The sequence below is a fragment of the Podarcis pityusensis genome (genome assembly GCF_964106645.2).
Source record: "Podarcis pityusensis genome assembly, contig: HAP1_SCAFFOLD_533, whole genome shotgun sequence".
Classification (NCBI taxonomy): Eukaryota; Metazoa; Chordata; class Lepidosauria; order Squamata; family Lacertidae; genus Podarcis; species Podarcis pityusensis.
Window position 1 is genome coordinate 5062 of NW_028293378.1, and position 26121 is coordinate 31182.

Genomic DNA, 26121 nt, shown 5'->3' on the forward strand with positions numbered 1-26121 from the left:
CTTGGAGGGACTAGGTGGAGGAACTAGGTGGAGGAACTAGGAGGAACTAGGAGGAACTAGGTGAGACTAGGGGGGACTAGGTGGAGGAACTAGGTGGAGGAAAAAGGAGGGAGTAGGTGGAGGAACTAGGTGGAGGAACTAGGAGGAATTAGGTTTGACTAGGAGGGAGTAGGTGGAGGAACTTGGAGGGACTAGGTGGAGGTACTAGGTGGAGGAACTAGGAGGGACTAGGTGGAGGGGATAGGTGGAGGAACTAGGAGGGACTAAGAGGGAATAGGTGGAGGAAGTAGGAGGAACTAGGAGGGACTAGGTGGAAGAATAGGAGGAACTAGGTGGAGGAGCTAGGAGGGACTAGGTGGAGGGACTAGGTGGAGGAACTAGGAGTAACTAGGTGGGACTAGGAGGGACTAGGTGGAGGTACTAGGTGGAGGAACTAGGTGGAGGAACTAGGAGGAACTAGGTGGGACTAGGAGGGACTAGGTGGGGGAACTAGGTGGAGGAACTAGGAGGGGCTAGGTGGACGAACTAGGAGGAACTAGTTGGAGGAACTAGGAGGGACTAGGTCGAGGGACTAGGAGGGACTAGGTCGAGGGACTAGGTGGAGGAACTAGTGGAGGAACTAGGAGGGACTAGGAGGGACTAAGTGGAGGTACTAGGATGAACTAGGTGGAGGAACTAGGAGGGACTAGGTGGAGGGACTAGGTGGAGGGACTAGGTGGAGGAACTAGGAGGAACTAGGAGGGACTAGGTGGAGGGACTAGGCGGCGGAACTAGGAGGAACTAGGAAAGACTAGGCGGAGGAACTAGGAGGAACCAAGGGGACTAGTAGGAGGAACTAGGAGGGACTATGTGGAGGAACTAGGAGGGACTAGGAGGGACTAGGTGGAGGAACTAGTAGGAGTAACTAGGAGGGACTAGGAGTTACTAGTAGGAGGAACTAAGAGTGACTAGGTGGAGGTACTAGGTGGAGGAACTAGGAGGGACCAGGTTCAGGGACTAGTTGGAGGGACTAGAAGGAACAAGGAGGTACAAGGTGGAGGAACTAAGGGAACTCGTAGGAGGAACTAGGTGGAGGAACAAGGAGGACTAGGTGGAGGTACTAGGTGGAGGAACTAGGAGGAACTAGGAGGTACTAGGTGGAGGAACTAGGAGGGACTAGGTGGAGGTACTAGGTGGAGGAACTAGGAACACCTAGGAGGTACTTGGTGGAGGAACTAGGTGGAGGAACTAGGAGGGACTAGGTGGAGGAACTAGGAGGGACTAGGTGGAGGTTGTAGGTGGAGGAACTAGGAGGGACTAGGTGGAGGGGCTAGGAGGAACTAGGAGGGACTAGGTGGAGGAACTAGGAGGAACTAGGTGGAGGAGCTAGGAGGGACTAGGTGGAGGGACTAGGTGGAGGAACTAGGAGGAACTAGGTGTGACTAGGAGGGACTAGATGGTGGAACTAGGTGGAGGAACTAGGAGGAACTAGGTGGGACTAGGAGGGACTAGGTGGAGGAACTAGGTGGAGGAACCAGGAGGGACTAGGTGTAGGAACTAGGAAGGACTAGGTGGAGGAACTAGGTGGAGGAACCAGGAGGGACTAGGTGGAGGAACTAGGAGGTACTAGGTTGAGGAACTAGGTGTAGGAACTAGGAGGGACTAGGTGTAGGAACTAGGAAGGACTAGGCGGCGGAACTAGGAGGAACTAGGAAAGACTAGGTGGAGGAACTAGGAGGAACCAAGGGGACTAGTAGGAGGAACTAGGAGGGACTATGTGGAGGAACTAGGAGGGACTAGGAGGGACTAGGTGGAGGAACTAGTAGGAGTAACTAGGAGGGACTAGGAGTTACTAGTAGGAGGAACTAAGAGTGACTAGGTGGAGGTACTAGGTGGAGGAACTAGGAGGGACCAGGTTCAGGGACTAGTTGGAGGGACTAGAAGGAACAAGGAAGTACAAGGTGGAGGAACTAAGGGAACTAGTAGGAGGAACTAGGTGGAGGAACTAGGAGGACTAGGTGGAGGTACTAGGTGGAGGAACTAGGAGGAACTAGGAGGTACTAGGTGGAGGAACTAGGAGGGACTAGGTGGAGGTACTAGGTGGAGGAACTAGGAACACCTAGGAGGTACTTGGTGGAGGAACTAGGTGGAGGAACTAGGAGGGACTAGGTGGAGGAACTAGGAGGGACTAGGTGGAGGTTGTAGGTGGAGGAACTAGGAGGGACTAGGTGGAGGGGCTAGGAGGAACTAGGAGGGACTAGGTGGAGGAACTAGGAGGAACTAGGTGGAGGAGCTAGGAGGGACTAGGTGGAGGGACTAGGTGGAGGAACTAGGAGGAACTAGGTGTGACTAGGAGGGACTAGATGGTGGAACTAGGTGGAGGAACTAGGAGGAACTAGGTGGGACTAGGAGGGACTAGGTGGAGGAACTAGGTGGAGGAACCAGGAGGGACTAGGTGTAGGAACTAGGAAGGACTAGGTGGAGGAACTAGGTGGAGGAACCAGGAGGGACTAGGTGGAGGAACTAGGAGGTACTAGGTTGAGGAACTAGGTGTAGGAACTAGAGGGACTAGGTGTAGGAACTAGGAAGGACTAGGCGGCGGAACTAGGAGGAACTAGGAAAGACTAGGTGGAGGAACTAGGAGGAACCAAGGGGACTAGTAGGAGGAACTAGGAGGGACTATGTGGAGGAACTAGGAGGGACTAGGAGGGACTAGGTGGAGGAACTAGTAGGAGTAACTAGGAGGGACTAGGAGTTACTAGTAGGAGGAACTAAGAGTGACTAGGTGGAGGTACTAGGTGGAGGAACTAGGAGGGACCAGGTTCAGGGACTAGTTGGAGGGACTAGAAGGAACAAGGAGGTACAAGGTGGAGGAACTAAGGGAACTAGTAGGAGGAACTAGGTGGAGGAACTAGGAGGACTAGGTGGAGGTACTAGGTGGAGGAACTAGGAGGAACTAGGAGGTACTAGGTGGAGGAACTAGGAGGGACTAGGTGGAGGTACTAGGTGGAGGAACTAGGAAGAACTAGGAGGTACTTGGTGGAGGAACTAGGTGGAGGAACTAGGAGGGACTAGGTGGAGGAACTAGGAGGGACTAGGTGGAGGTTGTAGGTGGAGGAACTAGGAGGGACTAGGTGGAGGGGCTAGGAGGAACTAGGAGGGACTAGGTGGAGGAACTAGGAGGAACTAGGTGGAGGAGCTAGGAGGGACTAGGTGGAGGGACTAGGTGGAGGAACTAGGAGGAACTAGGTGTGACTAGGAGGGACTAGATGGTGGAACTAGGTGGAGGAACTAGGAGGAACTAGGTGGGACTAGGAGGGACTAGGTGGAGGAACTAGGTGGAGGAACCAGGAGGGACTAGGTGTAGGAACTAGGAAGGACTAGGTGGAGGAACTAGGTGGAGGAACCAGGAGGGACTAGGTGGAGGAACTAGGAGGTACTAGGTTGAGGAACTAGGTGTAGGAACTAGGAGGGACTAGGTGGAGGAACTAGGAGGGACTAGGAGGGACTAGGTGGAGAAACTAGGAGGAAATAGGAGGGACTAGGTGGAGGAACTAGGAGGGACTATGTGGAGGCACTAGGAGGGACTAGGTCGAGGGACTAGGTGGAGGAAGTAGTGGAGGAACTAGGAGGAACTAGGAGGGACTAGGTGAAGGGACTAGGAGGAATTAGGTGGAGGAACTAGGAGGGACTGGGTGGAGGGACTAGGTGGAGGAACTATGAGGTGCTAGGTGGAGGGACTAGGCGGCGGAACTAGGAGGAACTAGGAAGGACTAGGTGGAGGAAGTAGTGGAGGAACTAGGAGGAACTTGGAGGGACTAGGTGAAGGGACTAGGAGGAATTAGGTGGAGGAACTAGGAGGGACTGGGTGGAGGGACTAGGTGGAGGAACTAGGAGGTACTAGGTGGAGGGACTAGGCGGCGGAACTAGGAGGAACTAGGAAGGACTAGGTGGAGGAACTAGGAGGAACCAAGGGGACTATTAGGAGAAACTAGTAGGGACTAGGTGGAGGAACTAGGAGGGACTAGGTGGAGGAACTAGGTGGAGGAACTAGGAGGAACTAGGAGGTACTAAGTGGAGGAACTAGGAGGGACTAGGTGGAGGTACTAGGTGGAGGAACTACGAGGAACGAGGAGGTCCTAGGTGGAGGAACTAGGAGGAACTAGGAGGGACTAGGTGGAAGGACTAGGTGGAGGAACTAGGAGGAACTAGGAGGTACTAGGTGGAGGAACTAGGAGGGACTAGGTGGAGGTACTAGCTGGAGGAACTAGGAGGGACTACTTGGAGGTACTAGGTTGAGGAACTAGGAGGAACTAGGAGGTACTAGGTGGAGTAACTAGGAGGGACAGTGGAGGAACTAGGTGGAGGAACTAGGAGGGACTAGGAGGTACTAGGTGGAGGAACTAGGAGGGACTAGGTGGAGGGACTAGGTGGAGGGACTAGGTGGAGGGACTAGAAGGAACATGGAGGGACAAGGTGGAGGGACTAGGAGGAACTAAGGGAACTAGTAGGAGGAACTAGGTGGAGGAACTAGGAGGGACTAGGTGGAGGAACTAGGTGGAGGAGCTAGGAGGAACTAGGTGGGACTAGGAGGGACTAGGTGGAGGAACTAGGTGGAGGAACCAGGAGGGACTAGGTGGAGTAACTAGGAGGTACTAGGTGGAGGAACTAGGTGGAGGAACTAGGAGGGACTAGGTCGAGGGACTAGGAGGGACTAGGTCGAGGGACTAGGTGGAGGAACTAGTGGAGGAACTAGGAGGAACTAGGAGGGACTAGGTGGAGGGACTAGGAGGAACTAGGTGGGGGAACTAGGAGGGACTAGGTGGAGGGACTAGGTGGAGGAACTAGGAGGAACTAGGAGGGACTAGGTGGAGGGAGTAGGCGGTGGAACTAGGAGGAACTAGGAGGGACTAGGTGGACGAACTAGGAGGGACTAGGAGGGACTAGATGGAGGAACTAGGAGGAGTAACTAGGAGGGACTAGGTGGAGGAACTAGGAGGGACTAGGAGGGACTAGTAGGAGGAACTAGGAGGGACTAGGTGGAGGAACTAGGAGGGACTAGGAGGGACTAGGTGGAGGGGCTAGGAGTAACTAGGTGGAGGGACTAGGAGGGTCTAGGTGGAGGAACTAGGAGAAAATAGGAGCAACTAGGAGGAGGAGGAAGAAGTAGGAGGAGGAACTAGGAGGAGGGACTAGGGGGGACTAGGAGGAACTAGGAGGGACTAGGAGGAGGAACTAGGAGGAACTAGGAGGAGGAGGAACTAGGAGGATGAACTACGAGGAACTAGGAGGAGGAACTAGGTGGAGGAACCAGGAGGGACTAGGTGGAGTAACTAGGAGGTGCTAGGTGGAGGAACTAGGTGGAGGAACTAGGAGGGACTAGGTGGAGGACCTAGGAGGGACTAAGTGCAGGAACTAGGAGGGACTAGGTCGAGGGACTAGGAGGGACTAGGTTGAGGGACTAGGTGGAGGAACTAGTGGAGGAACTAGGAGGGACTAGGAGGGACTAGGTGGAGGGACTAGGAGGAACTAGGTGGAGGAACTAGTGGAGGAACTAGGAGGAACTAGGAGGGACTAGGTGGAGGGACTAGGTGGAGGAACTAGGAGGAACTAGGAGGGACTAGGTGGAGGGACTAGGTGGAGGAACTAGGAGGGACTAGGTGGAGGGGCTAGGCAGCGGAACTAATAGGAACCAGGAGGGACTAGGTGGAGGAACTAGGAGGGACTAGGAGGGACTAGGTGGAGGAACTAGGAGGAGTAACTAGGAGGGACTAGGTGGAGGGACTAGGAGGGACTAGTAGGAGGAAGTAGGAGGGACTAGGTGGAGGAACTAGGAGGGACTAGGTGGAGGAACTAGGTGGAGGAGCTAGGAGGAACTAGGTGGGACTAGGAGGGACTAGGTGGAGGAACTAGGTGGAGGAACCAGGAGGGACTAGGTGGAGTAACTAGGAGGTACTAGGTGGAGGAACTAGGTGGAGGAACTAGGAGGGACTAGGTCGAGGGACTAGGAGGGACTAGGTCGAGGGACTAGGTGGAGGAACTAGTGGAGGAACTAGGAGGAACTAGGAGGGACTAGGTGGAGGGACTAGGAGGAACTAGGTGGGGGAACTAGGAGGGACTAGGTGGAGGGACTAGGTGGAGGAACTAGGAGGAACTAGGAGGGACTAGGTGGAGGGAGTAGGCGGTGGAACTAGGAGGAACTAGGAGGGACTAGGTGGACGAACTAGGAGGGACTAGGAGGGACTAGATGGAGGAACTAGGAGGAGTAACTAGGAGGGACTAGGTGGAGGAACTAGGAGGGACTAGGAGGGACTAGTAGGAGGAACTAGGAGGGACTAGGTGGAGGAACTAGGAGGGACTAGGAGGGACTAGGTGGAGGGGCTAGGAGTAACTAGGTGGAGGGACTAGGAGGGTCTAGGTGGAGGAACTAGGAGAAAATAGGAGCAACTAGGAGGAGGAGGAAGAAGTAGGAGGAGGAACTAGGAGGAGGGACTAGGGGGGACTAGGAGGAACTAGGAGGGACTAGGAGGAGGAACTAGGAGGAACTAGGAGGAGGAGGAACTAGGAGGATGAACTACGAGGAACTAGGAGGAGGAACTAGGTGGAGGAACCAGGAGGGACTAGGTGGAGTAACTAGGAGGTGCTAGGTGGAGGAACTAGGTGGAGGAACTAGGAGGGACTAGGTGGAGGACCTAGGAGGGACTAAGTGCAGGAACTAGGAGGGACTAGGTCGAGGGACTAGGAGGGACTAGGTTGAGGGACTAGGTGGAGGAACTAGTGGAGGAACTAGGAGGGACTAGGAGGGACTAGGTGGAGGGACTAGGAGGAACTAGGTGGAGGAACTAGTGGAGGAACTAGGAGGAACTAGGAGGGACTAGGTGGAGGGACTAGGTGGAGGAACTAGGAGGAACTAGGAGGGACTAGGTGGAGGGACTATGTGGAGGAACTAGGAGGGACTAGGTGGAGGGGCTAGGCAGCGGAACTAATAGGAACCAGGAGGGACTAGGTGGAGGAACTAGGAGGGACTAGGAGGGACTAGGTGGAGGAACTAGGAGGAGTAACTAGGAGGGACTAGGTGGAGGGACTAGGAGGGACTAGTAGGAGGAAGTAGGAGGGACTAGGTGGAGGAACTAGGAGGGACTAGGAGGGACTAGGTGGAGGAACTAGTGGAGGAACTAGGAGGAACTAGGAGGGACTAGGTGGAGGGACTAGGAGGAACTAGGTGGAGGGACTAGGAGGGACTCGGTGGAGGAACTAGGAGGAACTAGGAGGAGGAACTAGGAGGAGGAACTAAGAGGAGGAACTAGGAGGAACTAGGTAGAAACAGAACGGGTGTCACGGCTAAAATGGCCGCTGTTTCTTTAATGCGAATAAAGCTGGGTCAGCATGACTCAGTGGCCTGCACCAAGTTCTATATATAAGTGAGAAATGTTAGTTTGTTGCTGAGGCTGGTGTTTGGGTTGGTTGGTTGGTTAGTGCTGGTGTGTATAGTTATTCAGTCGTGTTTTGCACAAAGACTTTTAAGAATAAAACTCTGCATGGATATTCTCGTGGACTCTTTTATGCAGACAAGGGTCCGAGGACCAGGCTGAAGAGACAAAGGGAGGTCAGAACCCTTTCCTTCTTCTTTTTTGCTTTTTTACAAACACTGACAGGTTATGGGCCCAGTGTTTCTGAGCATGTGCAGAGTGCAAAATGACTGACAGCATCTGAGCAGGGAGCTGGTGAGTCTTGGTGGTGTATGGAGCCAGTGGCTGTGTGTTGGAGCAGTTGGTGGCAAGCTGTAACTGTCTGCAGCGACGCTGGAGCGGCTAGGATCTGAGGATCAGGAAAGCATTCAGCGTCGGCTACTGGAACAGTTTGAACTGCTAGAGGACCACAGTAGGCGACTCACAGAGCGGCTACATCAGTTGCAGAGCCAGGCGGGACCTGAGGGTCAACAGAGGCAGCAGCTAGAAGCCGGTGAGTGCCAGCCAGGACCATCCAGTTGGACTCTAAAGAGAGAGTCAAGAGAGATTGCTGGAGACCCCACAGAAGGGGCTCAGCAAGCACCAGCAGAGATGGCAGATTTCCAGTCTTCCCAAGTTGTAAATATTGGGGGAGGCATCCCTTTTGAACTTCTCTCAGAGAGCAACTGGCTGAGTTGGTCAATTAAAATGCAGCAGTTGTTAAGGAGAGATGGACTATGGAACTGTGTTGAAACTGAGGTTTTGAGACGGGACTCTGCTGAGAAAAAACGGCTGGATGAAAGGGCTCGTGCCCAAATTATGCTGTGTTTGAGCAACTCTCAGTTATTGCATGTAGCAAATGCCAGCACAGCATCTGAGTGCTGGAATTTACTAAGGGCAATGCATGTCAGGGGACTAGGTGGAGGGACTATGAGGAACTATGTGGTGGAACTAGGTGGAGGAACTAGGAGGGACTAGGTGGAGGAACTAGGAGGGACTAGGTGGAGGAACTAGGAGGGACTAGGGGGAGGGACAAGGAGGGACTAGGAGGGACTAGGAAGAGGGACTAGGAGGGACTAGGAGAGGAGCTAGGAGAAACTAGGTGGAGGAACTAGGAGGAGGAACTAGGAGGGACTAGGTGGAGGAACTATTAGGGACTAGGAGGAACTAAGGGAGTAGTAGGAGGAACTAGGAGGCACTAGGAGGGACTAGGTGGAGGAACTAGGAGGGACTAGGGGGCTAGTAGGAGGAACTAGGAGGGACTAGGTGGAGGGACTAGGAGGGACTAGGAGGCACTAGGTGGAGGAACTAGGTGCAGGAACTTGGAGGAACTAGGAGGGACTATGTGGAGGAACTAGGTGGAGGAACTAGGAGGGACTAGGAGGGACTAGGTGGAGGAACTAAGTGGAGGAACTAGGAGGAACTAGGAGGGACTAGGTGGAGGAACTAGGAGGGACTAGGTGGAGGAGCTAGGAGGGACTAGGTGGAGGGACTAGGTGGAGGAACTAGGAGGGACTAGGTGGAGTGACTAGGTGGAGGGACTAGGTGGAGGAACTAGGAGGAACTAGGAAGGACTAGGTGGAGGAACTAGGAGGAACCAAGGGGACTAGTAGGAGGAACTAGGAGGGACTAGGTGGAGGAACTAGGAGGAACTAGGTGGAGGAACTAGGAGGGACTAGGTGGAGGAACTAGGAGGGACTAGGAGCGACTAGGAGGAACTAGGAGGAGGACAACTTGGAGGAGGAAGAAGTAGTAGTAGGAACTAGGAGGAACTAGGAGGGACTAGATGGAGGAACTAGGAGGAACTAGGTGGAGTTACTAGGAGGGACTAGGTGGGGGGACTAGAAGGGACTAGGTGGAGGGACTAGGTGGCGGGACTAGGTGGAGGAACTAGGAGGAACTAGGAGGGACTAGGTGGAGGAACTAGGAGGGACTAGGTGGAGGAACTAGGAGGGACTAGGTGGAGGAACAAGGAGGGACTAGGTGGAGGGACTAGGTGGAGGAACTAGGAGCGACTAGGGGGGACTAGGTGGAGGGACTAGGAGGAACTAGGTGGAGGGACTAGGACAGACTAGGTGGAGGAACTAGGAGGGACTAGGGGGACTAGTAGGAGGGACTAGGAGGGACTAGGAGGAACTAGGAGGAACTAGGTGAGGAACTAGGAGAAATTAGGAGGAACTAGGAGGACGAGGAAGAAGTAGGAGGAGGGGGAACTAGGAGGAGGAACTAGTAGGAGGAACTAGGAAGAGGGACTAGGGGGGACTAGGAGGAACTAGGACGGACCAGGAGGAGGAACTAGGAGGAGGAGGAACTAGGAGGAGGAACTAGGAGGAACTAGGTGGAGGAACTAGGAGGGACTAGGGGGACTAGTAGGAGGAACTAGGAGGGACTAGGTGGAGGAACTAGCAGGGACTAGGAGGGACTAGGTGGATGAACTAGGTGGAGGAACTAGGAGGGACTAGGTGGAGGGACTAGGAGGGACTAGGTGGGACTAGGTGGAGGAACTAGGAGGGACTAGGTGGAGGGACTAGGTGGGACTAGGTGGAGGAACTAGGAGGGACTAGGTGGGACTAGGTGGAGGAACTAGGAGGGACTAGGTGGAGGAACTAGGAGGGACTTGGAGGAACTAGGAGGAGGAGAACATGGAGGAGGAAGAAGTAGGAGGAGGAACTAGGAGGAGGAGGAACTAGGAGGAGGAACTAGGAGGAACTAGGTGGAGGAACTAGTAGGGACTAGGAGGGACTAGGTGGAGGAACTCCTAGTACCTCCGACTAGGAGGGACTAGGTGGAGAAACTAGGTGGAGGAACTAGGAGGAACTAGGTGGAGGGACTAGGAGGGACTAGGAGGGACTAGGTGGAGCAACTAGGAGGAACTAGGTGGAGGGACTAGGAGGGACTAGGTGGAGGAACTAGGAGGAACTAGGTGGAGGGACTAGGAGGGACTAGGTGGAAGAACTAGGAGGGACTAGGTGGGACTAGGTGGAGGAACAAGGAGGGACTAGGTGGAGGAACTAGGAGGGAGTAGGTGGAGGAACTAGGAGGGACTAGGTGGAGGAACTAGGAGGAACTAGGTGGAGGGACTAGGTGGAGGAACATGGAGGAACTAGGAGGGAGTAGGTGAAGGAACAAGGAGGGACTAGGTGGAGGAACTAGGAGGGACTAGGTGGAGGTACTAGGAGGGACTAGGTGGAGGAACTAGGAGGAACTAGTTGGAGGGACTAGATGGAGGAACTAGGAGGGACTAGGAGAGGAGCTAGGAGGAACTAGGCGGAGGAACTAGGAGGAGGAACTAGGAGATGGACTATGGGACTGTGTTGAAACTGAGGTTTTGAGACGGGACTCTGCTGAGAAAAAACGGCTGGATGAAAGGGCTTGTGTCCAAATTATGCTGTGTTTTTTTATATATATATAAAATATTTATTAAAGTTTCAGAAAAAGGAATTACATAAAAACAAGAAATACAAAAGTAAAAGATAAAAATAAAAATACAAGAAAAATACTAAATAAAGAGGTACACTTACAGAAAAAAGAAAAAATGGAAAAATAAAAACTCAATCTTTCCATATCTAACATTCATATCCTTGTTTCCCTGACCTCCTCATACCTCCCTTTTTTGTGTTCCAATTCAATTAATTAATTCAGCAATTTCTTTCCCTCCTTATTATCCTGATCTTTAATCTTAATATATTATAACATATAATATAGCTTTACTTCTCGCAGTGAGGGAACCGCCAGAAGGCCCTCAGAGCTGGACCTCAGCTTCCGGGCTGAACAATGTGGGTGGAGACGCTCCTTCGGGTATACAGGACCGAGGCCGTTTAGGGCTTTAAAGGTCAGCACCAACACTTTGAATTGTGCTTGGAAACGTACTGGGAGCCAGTGCAGATCTCTCAGGGCTGGTATTATGTGGTCCTGGCGGCCACTCCCAGTCAAAGGTACTTCTTGTTTCAAGGAAAGCTACCATTGCTGCCATTGGGCGTTTCTCGTCAAGTGCAAATAGCAGCCTCGGTGGTGGGTTTATTCTGCCTTTCAAAACTTGGCCAAGGAGTGAAAAACTCCTTCTGCCCCCCTGCCCCCTCCACCCTAAATTTGCTCCGGCTTCCCTGCAGCTGCTATTTACATAACAAAAGCTGTGTGTGTCAATGGGGAATGGCTGTAGCTCACTGGGAGACCATTTGCTTCGCTGCAAAAGGACCCAGGCACAATCACCTCCATCTCCAGGTAATACTGGGAGATTCTCCCTGCTTAAAACCTGGAGAGCTGTGGCCAGCCACTGTAGACAGTAGCCATTGACAGTGATTTGTAGTAGAGCACTAAGGAATTACAGACATCATGGGTGGAGAACTTTCTTCAGCCTGAAGGGTGCATTGACATCTGAGTTACTTTTTGAGGATCACATGACTGTAGCAGATTGGGCCAGAGACAAAACAGGTGGAGAAACAAATGTAAATCCTACCTCTGTGCTGTAAGCTAGTTTTTACTCTATCTGCCATCGAGGCAAGCAAAATGAATTTTTCACATTTGCCATTAAGGTAAGAGAGGGAATATGCAGGAGAAATGATTTTGAGGAGATACGGAAGGTGTTTGTAGAATTTGTACTGTTGAAATGGAAAGGGGTCAAACCATCACAATTTTGGGAGGTTGGATAGTTACAATGAAATGGTCTCAGTGGTGGGGTGTACATTTTTATTCTTATTTATTTGTGATTATTACTTTCTCAAAGAAGAAGAAGAAGACAAATACAAAAAGGAAAGGAAAGGAGGAAGGAAGGAAGGAAGGAAGGAAGGAAGGAAGGAAGGAAGGAAGATGAATTTTTAGAGTTTAAGGGCACATTCCAGCCACGCAAGAGTACTGGGGGCGGGGGGGGGGAAACAAGGCTTATGAGGGGTGGGGAGATTTCTAAAGGCCAGATTGAGAGGCCTGGAGGGGCACTTTTGCACCTCGGAAACAACAACCAGTCCAGAATATGGTGACTGGAAGCAGCTACCATGACAATATAACACTGGTCCTAAAAGATCTACATGGGCTCCCAGTATGTTTCCAAGCACAATTCAAAGTGTGGCATTGACCTTTAAAGCCCTAAACAGGTCTCATCCTTGTATACCTGAAGGAACATCTCCATCCCCATCGTTCAGCTCAGACATTGAGGTCCAGCTCTGAGGGCCTTCTGGCGGTTCCCTCACTGCGAGAAGTAAAGCTACAGGGAGCCAGACAGAGGACCTTCTCAGTAGTGGTGCCCACCCTGTCAAACAGATGTCAAACAGCTAAACAACCATTTGACTAGCTCAGGGAAGTTTGTAATTGCTGATGTTTTACTGTGTTTTTATATTTTGTTGGGAGCTGCCCAGAGCGGCTGTAGCAACCCAGTCAGATGTGCAGCGTATAAGTAATAAAATTAGTATTGTTATTACTTTTGACACCTGAGCTTTCTCACCCTTGCTATGCATTGTGGGTGGAACTTACGATTCTACCTCAGATATATTTTTACCTTTATGCTCCAGGGACTGGATGCAAAAGGGGAAAAGTGTCAAAATCCTTAGTGGACAGTCTTTCAAAGAAGAATTAAACCCTCTCATCCATTATCTAAAGAAGAATCAATGCATCCCGCTGTATTGTTCTACAAGGCTGCAACATCAGACACGGCGAACACATGACAAGATTGGATGGATGGCAACTCTATCTGCCCATCAAAGCCAATGGTACAAATGTTTGCATACGAGGAAACCAACCATCTCATTCAACTTGACACTTTTCTGTACACGGAGAGAAACCTGGGCATTGTAATAACTTCAAAGGATTATTGCTCTGTCAGCTCTATTTGATTGACAAGATAAGAAATTGAAAATAAACTAACCATTCTTCATTCAGATTGGGTGCTGCCTTCCTATAGCTGCTGCTGTTGATATCTGAGTGATACTATTCTTCCTATTTTTTTTGTAATTGAAATCAGTCAAAGACGGTTGTGGGTTTAGAAATGATATATAAACAAAGAGGGCTTGTGTTTTCAAAGAAATCACAGGAATCATCATCCAAGCCTTTACAGTGGTACCTTGGTTCTTAAATGTCTCAGTGCTCAAACGCCTTGGTTCGCAAAAACCAAAAACCTAGAAGTAAGTGTTCCGGTTTTTGAACGTTTTTTGGAAGTCGAACGTCTGATGTGGCTGTCGGCTATTGTTTCCAGGGTCCCTGCACCAATCAGAAGCTGCGCCTTGGTTTTCAAACATTTCAGAAGTCAAACGGACTTCCAGAACAGATTCAGTTTGGTGCTTTTGTTTTTGCTATTTATTTTGTGTTTTTGTTTTTGAGGCTTTTTCGGTCAATTTGTTTTTGTGACTGTGTGGAACCCAGTTCAACTACTGATTGATTGATTGATTGATTGATTGATTGTGTGACTGCAGAAATGGATAAAAGCCCCCTATCCAAACAATGACTATCATCAGTGCAGGTAAGAAAAAATAATAATTTTAATTTTTATCATATACAATGCTGCCTTATTTATTTTATAGTTGAGGACATTGATTATTGCTTTCATTTTACGGATCAATGGTCTCGTCAGTAAAATTCATGTTAAATTGCTGTTTTAGGGGTTGTTTTTAAAAGTCTGGAACGGATTAATCCATTATGCATTACTTCCTATGGGAAAGCACACCTTGGTTTTGGAACGCTTTGGCTTTGGAACGGACTTCCAGAACGGATTAAGTTTGAGAACCAAGGTACCACTGTAATGGGTTTATGTTCTACTTTCAATATATCAGGGGTAGGAAATCTACATTTGAAGCAGTCAGCAATAGAATCTTCCTCCCAGATTTTTTTTTGAAATGTTTTAAGTATGAAACTTCAGGGCTCATTTGAACCCTGACAGCCCACTTCATGAATCACTGAAACTGGAGTCCTCTGATTCAAACTGAATTATAACCCAGTCCTATGATTCTCTGTACAAAGCAAAAAGAAAAAAGAAAAGAAAAAATGGTTGGATTAGGTGTGAGGGTCATTGGAAATGCTGGGAAGATGAATCTGGGACCTTCTGCATTCAAAGCAGCTGTTCTTCCACAGAGCCATGGCCCTTCCTACTGAATTCACGCTGCTTCCCAGTAGGGCTGAGAGAAAGGTTGGCATTTTGGGTTTCACAGTATGGATAACAATAAAATTCACATAATATCCCGTGGATCTTCATTCGAGTAAACATGTCTAGAGGGACGCGGGTGGCGCTGTGGGTTAAACCACAGAGCCTAGGACTTGCTGATCAGAAGGTCGGCGGTTTGAATCCCCGCAAGGGGTCAGCTCCCGTTGTTCGGTCCCTGCTCCTGCCAACCTAGCAGTTCAAAAGCACGTCAAAGTGCAAGTAGATAAATAGGTACCGCTCCAGTGGGAAGGTAAACGCCGTTTCCGTGCGCTGCTCTGGTTCGCCAGAAGCGGCTTAGTCATGCTGGCCACATGACCCGGAAGCTGTACGCCGGCTCCCTTGGCCAATAAAGCGAGATGAGCGCCACAACCCCAGAGTCAGTCAGGACTGGACCTAATGGTCAGGAGTCCACTTACCTTACCTTAAACATGTCCAGAATTAGGCTGTAAGGCTGCAATCTATGCACATTCATTTATTCCTTTTGAAACCAGTCATCTTTCTCGCATTCAAAACACGAGAACACAGCCCGAGGCACCATGCAACAGAATCCATAAAGCACAATTAACCTGGGAGCCCACCGAGAGGAATTAATTCCAAATAAACATGACTAGGATCAAGTTCTGCACATCAGAACTGGAGTGGCATAATGGCATAAACTGAGCCAGGAACCAGGAACTTGCAGGTTCAAATCTTATCTGTGCCATGAATCTGATACATGGCCCCAGGCAAGCCACCATTCTCTTGGCTTCAGCCCCATCTCTGCAATATGGGGATAAGGAAATCTTAGATGAATTCTAATTGATTACATTTGCATACAAGAACACACAATCTCTCTCAAGACAAAAGCAAACTCTCTGTGTTTCATGGTGCAGTCCTGGGCCCATCTACTCAGATGTTCCAGGAAATTTAATGAGACTTCCAGGTAGTTGTGGCCCTCTTGGGTGTTGCTGAAGAAGAAGAGGAGGAGTTTGGATTTGATATCCCGCTTTATCACTACCCGAAGGAGTCTCAAAGCGGCTAACATTCTCCTTTCCCTTCCACCCCCACAACAAACACTCTGTGAGGTGAGTGGGGCTGAGAGACTTCAGAGAAGTGTGACTAGCCCAAGGTCACCCAGCAGCTGCATGTGGAGGAGCGGAGATACGAACCCGGTTCCCCAGATTACAAGTCTACCACTCTTAACCACTACACCATCACCTTTAACACTGGTCCTACTAGCTGGAGCTGATGGAAGTTGGAGTCCAACAATATCCAGAGGGCCACACATTCCCCATCATTGGTGTATACAATTGTAGCCTCAATTATGTACAATACACACATCTATTTTAGAGACTTACTGAAACACTCTGGGCAGTTGGCATGTAAGATTGTAGTTTGTTTTGAGGATAATACCATGCTACCAGATCTCTTTTATAAATTGAAGAGATGTGGGGAAGCCTCTGTGTTCTTATCACATGGGATTTCCCTACTGCAAATGAAATTCCTTGTGTAGAATATCTCATTCTCCACTTGAAATCATATTCTTATCTAGTGTTACCCCCATGGCTTGTTGCTGGGTGGGGGGTGCTTTTAAGACACCCACCGCCAGGAGATGGGCTCTGAAACACAAAGCATAAACAACAGGGAAATCTTTCAAGGAGCTTGTTTCTGTGAACACAGCCCAAGGAACATTAAAGGCAAGAAGAGGGATAAAATCGAAGGTGAACAATTTCAAAAGAGAATGCTTCAAAGTCTGTTATGAAATGGCAGATGTTCTACCAGCAGACAACTGCAAATATCTCCTAAATCGTTTTCTTTCTTTCTTTTTTTTAAGATGCACTGAGTACAGTTTGTTAAGTGGGAGAATTCGATATATAATGAGAACAGCTAACATTTACCAGGGGAAATAACAGTATTCCCTCTTAATAATGTGGAATTTCAGAGAACACTGCCCTGCAGCACTCAGTGCTCTATGAAAAAAGTAATTAATTTGAAATCAGGTTATGCCATACTATGGTATCGATAGAGAGCACATTCTTTGTTTCGTTGAAATTAATTTAAGCTCAGTACAAAATGGTAGCATATGTAAAGGGAAAGAGGAATTACTTTACCATGTATTATGGCTTAACAACACTCCTGTTTTAGCTTTTGCCTACTGGTGATATAGGTTTAAATGAAACGTGATGCAAAAAGTCCACTTTTGGGCCTGAAACCTTCCTTTTAGGAATTCTAGGTGCCAAAATCGCAAAGGAGCAGTAAAGACTGTTTATGTATGCAACCACGGCTGCATGGATGTTAATGGCCCAGAGATGGAAAGAAGATAAAGTCCCTACCAGAGAAGAATGGCAGATGAAGTTGATGGATTATGCCAAAATGGCAAAAATGACAGGAAGAATCAGAAATCAGGAAGACCAAAATGTTAAGAAGGAATGGGGGAACTTTATAACTTATCTTAAAGACCATTGTAAACAGTTGAAATCATTAGTAGGATTGGAATAACACTTGTAGTTTAAGGTTGAATTCTGGACATAATGGAGATGTAAAAGTTTAGGATTATCATAAAAGATGCAGGAGGAAATGATTAACAATAGGACCCACAAAGGGAAGGAGGAAAATCTAGGAGATTCCTTGGAATCTTGTTTTTATGATTTATGTTTGATGTATCTCTGTAAAATTTTAATTTGAAAAACCATTTAAAAAAACACACAAACATAAAAATAAAATATTCACTGCTACTAACTAAAAAAAGAAAGAAAAAAGGTCCACTTTTGGAGCTCTCAATGGTTTCTTAGAAAAAAGATGCCATGCCCATCCCCACTAAATTGAGCTGGGTCTACCACATGGGGGATGTGGTAGTGAGTACCTAACACTTTGCCTCTCCTCCAAAATTATTTTTAGCCTTGAAGATGTGTGTGTGAGAGAGGGAGAAACTAAGTTTAGAGAAACTCGGGTATAAATCTCAACCCAGCCAAGAAGCTTAGCATAGCTTCCTACCTCTCAACCCAACCTACCTTCCAAGGTTGTTGTGAAAAGAAAACCAGGGAGGCCAAATACCTATCCTTTGTTGCCTTAAGCACCAAAGCAGCATATAAATGTGAAAATATGTTTCACATTTTGTTAGCCCCGAAATGGGAAACAAGCCAAAGAAGAATGGAAACTTAAACTGATGGAATATGTGCAGCTTATAGATCTAACTTAAAGAGTAAGTGAACATTCGTTTAAAGAAGATTGGGAAATGTTTATTAAACATATGGGGGGAAATTGTGTACATCTGAAAACGTTGGCAGCATTAAGATAAATTCAACAGTATAAATAAGTTTTGATGGATGTAATAATGGAATACTGAATGGCTTGGTTCTGAGAGATCTGCACTGGCTCCCAGTACGTTTCCGAGCACAATTCAAAGTGTTGGTGCTGACCTTTAAAGCCCTAAACGGCCTCGGTCCTGTATACCTGAAGGAGCGTCTCCACCCCCATCGTTCGGTCCGGACACTGAGATCCAGTGCCGAGGGCCTTCTGGCGGTTCCCTCATTGTGAGAAGTTAGGTTACAGGGAACCAGACTGAGGGCCTTCTCGGTAGTGGCACCCACCCTGTGGAACACCCTAACCCTTCAGATGTGAAGGAAATAAGCAGCTATCCTATCTTTAAAAGACATCTGAAGGCAGCCCTTTTCGGGGAAGTTTTTAATATTTAACACTCCACTGTTTTTAACATTTGATTGGGAGCCGCCCCGAGTGGCTGGGGAAACTCAGCCAGATGGGCGGGGTATAAATAATAAACTATTATTATTATTTAAAATATGCAGGGATTTATGTTATGCAAAATGAACTGTGGAAGGAGTGTTGTAGGAATTCAGCATCAGGAGAAGAAGGGAAGTCATTGATATTTTAAGGTTGGTTAAATAAATATTCTAAATTGTAAAACAGAAAATTATATATATAAGCCCCACCCTGCATAATCAGTAGCAAGATGAGGCAGGCACACATAATTTGAATGACAATGCCCATCAACTTTTTGGGGAGGGGGCGGCCCCCTCAAATATTTTATTGGGGGGGTGAAGGGACCTTGGCCCCTAGAAGTAGACTCTTTATGTACAAGACATTTCCTTTCTCTTCGAGTTCCTGTAATACAGTCTCTGCATGGCTACAATGAAGGATGGAAATAATCTTGTGGGCGTCAACATCCGAAGACAATGAAACAGCCCAATGAATGGAAAGTGCTGAAGTCTTCACAGTGGCTTAATTACAGTGGTACCTCGGGTTACATACACTTCAGATTACATACGCTTCAGGTTACAGACTCCGCTAACCCAGAAATAGTGCTTCAGGTTAAGAACTTTGCTTCAGGACGAGAACAGAAATCGTGCTCCGGCGGCACGACAGCAGCAGGAGGCCCCATTAGCTAAAGTGGTGCTTCAGGTTAAGAACAGTTTCAGGTTAAGTACGGACCTCCGGAACAAATTAAATACTTAACCTGAGGTACCACTGTATTAGGGCGGTTCATAAAAAACTTTTTTTCTTAAAATGCCTGCTCCAAAGGTCTTATCTTACTACACTAGGGATTATATAGCTATATCTGAAATTTAATGCATATCAGTTAATATCTTGACTCTCCTCTATGAAAATAGCTGTTTACTTGGCCGTTTTCCTATGTCATGAAGGTTGAAATTTCAATTCAGTGGAGCAGGGTCAAGATATTATCTGATATGCATGAAATTTCAGATATAGCCATATAATCCCTAGCGTAGTAAGATAAGACCTTTGGAGCAAGCATTTTTTTTAAAAAAGCTTTTTATGAACCACCCTATTAATTACCAACTCCTGTAAATTAAGAGTTCTAGCTAAAGGGATATAACTAATCCACTCCACTTCCCAGTGGGGAGGAGTTGCAGTGGACCGCGTGGCCACCCACTCCCCACCGGGGGAGGGGGACTTTGTCCCCCATTGCCTGGGGATCCCGGCCATGTCAGAGCCCAACCAGCCAATCCGCTGGCCGGGGGGGCATGGCGGGGACAGTTTAAACAGAGGAGCGAGCCAGAGGACTTCCTCTTTTCCTCAATCACCCGCCCTCCCTCCCTATTGGCAGGTTAGGCACTGGCCTTGCTATGGATTTCGGTTGGTCACCTTGGTTGTCCAAGGGGCCTGGTAGGAATTTTTCCACTTGGCAAATTGGCACTGGCCACTTGGATTTCACCTACCTTGTAGCAATTGTCACAACTTTGTAAGGGTTGCGGTTAGGCATTGTTTGACCTTGTGTGGGGGAGGGGAGGTGTGGCCATCACCTGCTCCTCCATGCTTAAGGGTATTCTGTTAAAGGAATCCGGGGGTGTTGATCTTGTCCGAAGCCCGGCTGGGGGGCTATGGCCTTGACACGACCCCGGCTTGAACACCAGGGGGAGCTCGAGTTGGTATGCATCGACAGGGCTTCCCCTTCCGGTGGTTTACCCTTACCGGACTTCCTGCGCAGCGGGCAGAAGTCAGACATAGTCAGGTCCAATCAATGCCTAAGCCAATACCGCTCACATTCTGTAATTCAATAAAGTTGTGGACAAATTTGCCCAATAACAAAAACCTAATATCTGTGTCCTTGTGTGAGTTATTTCCCAACAAAGGGGTAGCTGCGAGGTCTCGACACGCAAATCACAGATACATCTAGAGTCCTGTGAGTGCAGAGAGCTCTGTAAGATGGGGGATAGCTCACTTGGTACAGCACAGGACTCTTAAATCTCAGGGTTGTGGGTTTGAGCCCCAAGTCGGGCAAAAGGTTCCTGCATTGCAACTCTGCAGTTCTACGATCTAAGTGCACAAGTCCAGAGAATAGAACTAGGTTGTCTGCCTATCTGGAACGGAGATGAGCATTTGCTTCACGTAGAAGGTGCCATGTTCAATCCCAAGCATTTCCCAGGTGGTGCTGGGAAAGAACCCCCCTGGAGGACCACAGTATAGAAAATATTGAGCCAAATGGACCAATGGCATGACTTGGGTATAAGGAGGCTTCGCTGTGTTTGCAAAACGGTGGTGGTGGTGACTGCGATGGATTATGCACCGTGCTTTTATAAAAAGCAAAGATTCAAGCGAATACACAGGCAGTGTCAAATGTCAAATTATAACGAGAGGAGAAAAAGAGTGGCTGTCTTCACCTAATGAATTCTAAGGGCATATTTGAATGACTCTCGCCTATTATCTCAGGTGTTTTGAAAAGGAAGCCAAATTGCTCTAAGGAAGGGGTGCATATGCTCCAAACAAACCCCTTGATGTGATATTACGGATGCATACACACTCCAAAGTACATTCGACATGCATTCCCCCCTTAAAGAATTCTGGGCACTTTTGTTTGTCCAAAGTTGCCGGGAACTGAAACTCTGTGAGGAGTAAACTGCAGCATCCAGATTTCCTTGAGGGAAAGAATGCACTTTGATTATACTTTAAAGTACATGTAGACAGCCTTGGTTTGTTTTGATGGATCACAAATCATACAAGCCTGTTTGCAAAGGTACAGTGTTCTCTGATGACAAAGGTTAGGAATGCCTATAGACAAGAAAGCCTCTCTCTCACCAAGATTAAGATATGTAATCTTAAAAGCACCCTTTTTTAAAAGCCAGGTTTTCCATGTTGGACCATCTTGTTCCTTCACTTTATTTCTCTATTCCTCCGTGTTTCTAAAAATACTCTTGTGGACCGACGAGACAGAGAGATGGGCTTAGGTTGGGTGGAAAGAAGCAGATGCTGTATAAAGCCATACTTATGCTACCTACAAAACTGCCCCCCTCCCAAATGCTTTATAATTCCTTTTCCCTTCTTTGTTGTTGTTGTTTTTAGAAAAGGTCTGCTCAGAAATGCCAAATGCCCTGGGATTGTGTGCTCAACTCAACAACATGTTATTTTAGGACACTAATAGAAGCATTTGGAGATTCTCTCAGGAGACTTTCCGCCCTGGCATTAAAGACAAAACGGACACCCATGTAGAGATGGGAGGTTTAAGTATTCTTTAAGTTGCCACGTTGTCAGGTGGCTGGAGAGGCAGGATGTTGTGTAAACCTTGACATAAGCTGACATGGAAAAAGAAAAGTAGAACAGGATCATGCCAATTCACAGAACACGAGATCTCTTCACAATGACATGATTGCTGCCCGGTTCTTCCTTGCAGAGGTTCTTACGGAACAATTTCACTTTATCTTGGATCTCAGACAGAATGGCAATCTTCTGGGCCAGAACCGCTTCGAACTGAGAGGCGTAAAAATCCATGTCATAGTCTGCATCGTCAGCCATTTTCAGAAAACCTTTCAGCCACCTGAGAGACTCTTGGTGCTCCTCCACCAGAGCTTTTTCATCCATCTCTTTCCTCTTCTTCTGGCCTCTCCCCCTGGCAATGAAGGTAAGGGTTGCCGGAGAGACCTGGTCCTCATTCTGTACGCAGAACACTTTGAACTCATCCGTCTCGGGCAAGCTCTGGACTGTCCAGGGCCTGGTCAAGTCATCCAGCTGAAAGATGGATCTGGGCAAAGCGGGCTGGAGCTGTCGGAAGGCACTTGTGTCCACTGCCAGCTCTTTCACCCGATTGGCGTATCTCAGTGTGTTGAGTGTGTGCTCACACGACCTCATCCCTGGAGAAATGGTGGCGATCATGCAGGTACAGGAGTTTTCTCCGATAAAGGAGTCCCTTAACACCTGAGTCAGTTTACTGGCCCGGAAGGGCGTGTGACCTTTGTTGCGTCCCAAAGCCCTGATGCATTCCTTAAGTGCCAAGAGGCTCTTGTTGATCTCTGCACCCTCCAGCCTGGTTTGCCGGTCCGCACTGGAGGTATCCGCTCCTCGCTCATTGCCGGCTAAATCAATTAAGGAAAACTTACCATGCAGCCTCCCTCTCCTCTTTAGGATGATCTGGAAAACGGCATGGCTTCGGGACGAGTGGGCATTTGCTGAGGTCTGGCCAGAAGTTCTGCACCGATTCCCTATCTCAATGAGCCTCATCACGTCTTCCACGCAGACCACTTCCTGCTCCAGGAGACCCACCACCTGGACCTGTTGATTGCTATCCTCAAGCACCCTCAGCCGCTTCTTCCAGTTCAGTAGGTCATAGACCTTCCCCCAATAGATCTCGAAGAAAGCCCCAAAGACCTGGAGCTCCAGGATTTTGTAAGTGGGCTCCTGCAGCAGGCAGAAGACGTCCCGGGCAGTCATAGCATAGATCCCTTTCGAGGAATCCTGCCTCTTGCCAGAGAAGTCACCTCCCATTGTGTGGGTCTTGCCGCTGCCCGTCTGCCCATAGGCAAAGCACGTGGCCATGCCTCCTCGGAAGATGATCTCCACCAGAGGTTGCGCCGTGTGCTTGTAGACACTTTCGTTGGAGGCTTGGTCGTCGAAGGCGTGGTCGAAGCGGAAGGTCTGGTTCTCCAGGTAGCGGGTGAGATCCAGTTTCTGCTTGGCTTCGTGCACCATCACCACGTCCGAGGAAGGGATGGTCACCACGTCAACCTCCTTCAGCTCCTCCTCGCGCTGGTTGAGGGGCCTCTTGCGGACGCACACGCAGATTTTGCGCGCACAGCCGCGGGTGGGCTCCAGGGGGCACGTTTGGGCCAGGAGAGCGGAGCCGCAGTGCTGCAAAGCGGCGCGGTACTGCTCGATCACGGCGATCACATCCGCGTGCGGGTGCGCGCCGCTGGCGCCGCGCCGCGCTCGCCTCTCCATGAACTCCAAGTGTCGCTTCTCTCGCCGCTCGCGCATCCTCTCCACCTCTAGGACGCACGGCGATTTGCGCGCGGGGCTGGGGCTGATCTTGCCCGCCGTCCCCGTCGACGGGGGCCTCTTGTTGAAGTCGCGATCCTCGCTATCGCCGCCCGACTTCTCCTTCTGGATGGGGGTCACCACGTAGTTCTGCGGCGGGGTGGGGTGATCCCCTTGATCCGACGGCGTGGGCGCCGAGAGCGCCTCGGGGCTGAGCTCCATCGGTGCCAAATGAGGGTTGAGCGAGAAGGCGAGGCCCAGCTCCACCTTCTTGCCCTTGTTGACTCCTTTCTCGATCCACTCGACGGTCACGCTGCTGGCGTCCTCGTGCAGCGCCGTGACCAACGCCGGGTGGATCCTCCCGTCGCTCCGCTTGATCTCCAAGTAGGTGCCCACGTGGATGGCTCCGAACTGCTTCGCCATGACTGTCTGCGCCTTGAATCGAGGAGAGGAGGCGGTGCCGATCCTCGGCAGGAGCGGGTAGCGGGAGAAGGGGCCGGGCGGGCACGCTGCCGCCCAAGGCAGACAGCCACAGTCATCCAGCGCCTGGTGGTAAAAGGCACCCGTGCGCATGGCCCAGACAGAGCCCCTGCCCGCCTGACCTGCTTGACAGTCATCCTTACCAAATCGTGCGTCATAAGGGCTTCCTCGGGGTAGTTATGGCCGGGGCCCAGGCGTTCATATTTCCCCACGCCTCTCCACTACACCTCAGAATCGTTCCTGTCCAGGAGTAGTCAAGGGCGCAGGAGAATCAAAATGCAAAAGAGGCGTCGTACAAAGTCATGTGGGCTCAGTAAGGTAACACTGTACACACGCTTTTTAGATCCGTTTTAATGGGACGCGTTTCCCCATCTGACGTTTCCATTCTAAAGCGTGTTGCTAAGCCCTCTCCATTTCTGAAAAACTTCCTCTTTGAATTTTAAGCCTCAGTTCTTCTTCTTCTTCGTGCTTTTATATTCTTCTTCTTTGTGGTTTTATATCTTTATTTTTTTTATATAAGATATTTATTAAGATTTTCAAAATATTACAAAAAAAAAATAAAATAAAAAAGAGAAAAATACAAAATAAAAATGGTTAAAAACAACTCAATCTTTCCATTACTTATTTTTCATTAGCTTGTTTCCCGGACCTCCTCACGCCTCCCTTTTTTGTATTCCAGTTCGGTTTGTTGGTTCAGCAAATCCTTCCCCTCTTTGTTTATCCTAGTCTTTAATCTTAAAATATTGTAACGTTAACTTTTTAACTGTTAGTAATCCATTTTTCATATTCCCTTATAGTATTACAGCTGAAAACCACTTAATTTCTATCCAACATCATTCTAACATTCATTAATTTTACAATATTTCTGTAAATAGTCTTTGAATTTCTTCCAATCTTCTTCCACTGACTCTTCTCCCTGGTCTCAGATTCTGCCAGTCATTTCCGCCAGTTCCATGTAGTCCATCACCTTCATCTGCCATTCTTCCAGAGTGGGTAGATCTTGTGTCTTCCAATACTTTGCAATGAGTATTCTTGCTGCTGTTGTGGCATACATAAAAAAGGTTCTGTCCTTCTTTGGCAAAAATTGGCCGACTATGCCCAGGAGAAAGGCCTCTGGTTTCTTCAAGAAGGTATATTTAAATACCTTTTTCAATTCATTATAGATCATCTCCCAGAAAGCCTTAACCCTTGGGCACGTCCACCAAAGGTGAAAGAATGTACCTTCAGTTTCTTTACATTTCCAACATTTATTATCGGGCAAATGATAGATTTTTGCAAGCTTGACTGGGGTCATGTACCACCTGTATACCATTTTCATAATATTCTCTCTTAAGGCATTGCATGCCGTAAACTTCATACCTGTGGTCCATAACTGTTCCCAGTCAGCCATCATTATGTTATGTCCAACATCTTGTGCCCATTTAATCATAGCAGATTTCACCGTTTCATCCTGAGTATTCCATTTCAACAGCAAGTTATACATCTTTGACAAAATCTTAGTTTTGGGTTCTAACAGTTCTGTTTCTAATTTTGATTTTTCCACCTGGAAACCAATTTTCTTGTCCGAATTATATGCCTCCATTATCTGATAATAATTGTGGTTTTATATCTTTATTCTGTGTACTGCCCTCAGATCTCCAAGTATGTTGTTGTTGTTTAGTCGTTTAGTCGTGTCCGACTCTTCATGACCCCATGGACCAGAGCACACCAGGCACTTCTGTCTTCCACTGCCTCCCGCAGCTTGGTCAAACTCATGCTGGTAGCTTCGAGAACACTATCCAACCACCTCATCCTCTGTGGTTAAACCACAGAGCCTAGGGCTTACCGATCAGAAGGTCGGCTGTTCGAATCCCCGTGATGGGGTGAGCTCCCGTTGCTCACTCCCTGCTCCTGCCAACCTAGCAGTTTGAAAGCACATCAAAGTGCAAGTAGATAAATAGGTACCGCTCCGGCGGGAAGGTAAATGGCGTTTCCGTGCGCTGCTCTGGTTCGCCAGAAGTGGCTTAGTCATGCTGGCCACGTGACCCGGAAGCTTGTATGCCAGCTCCCTTGGCCAATAAAGCGAGATGAGCGCCGCAACCCCAGAGTTGGCCACGACTGGACCCAATGGTCAGGGGTCCTTTAAGTGAATTTTTGCACAATGAGCGAGTAGATAGCAGGACCTGGTGTAACCCCATCCCTTTTCCCTGGGTCCTTGTATACATCCTGGCTCCATGTCCTATATCAGCCACTTGGCCAAGCCAGCCTTGAGATGTGGCTAAGCCAGCAGCTGTTGTTGTTGTTTAGTCATTTAGTCATGTCCGACTCTTCGTGACCCCATGGACCAGAGCACGCCAGGCACTTCTGTCTTCCACTGCCTCCCGCAGTTTGGTCAAACTCATGCTGGTA

The 26121-nt window shown here is 48.8% G+C and overlaps 1 pseudogene across 1 annotated transcript; it reads right to left on the bottom strand.

Annotated features, from left to right (window-relative positions):
* Positions 1-21492: 21492 nt before the first annotated feature.
* On the bottom strand, positions 21493-23841 carry LOC308469006 (kinesin-like protein KIF2A pseudogene; annotated as a pseudogene). The gene has a single exon. The product of its transcript is annotated as a kinesin-like protein KIF2A pseudogene (transcript).
* Between the last annotated feature and the right edge of the window lie 2280 nt (positions 23842-26121).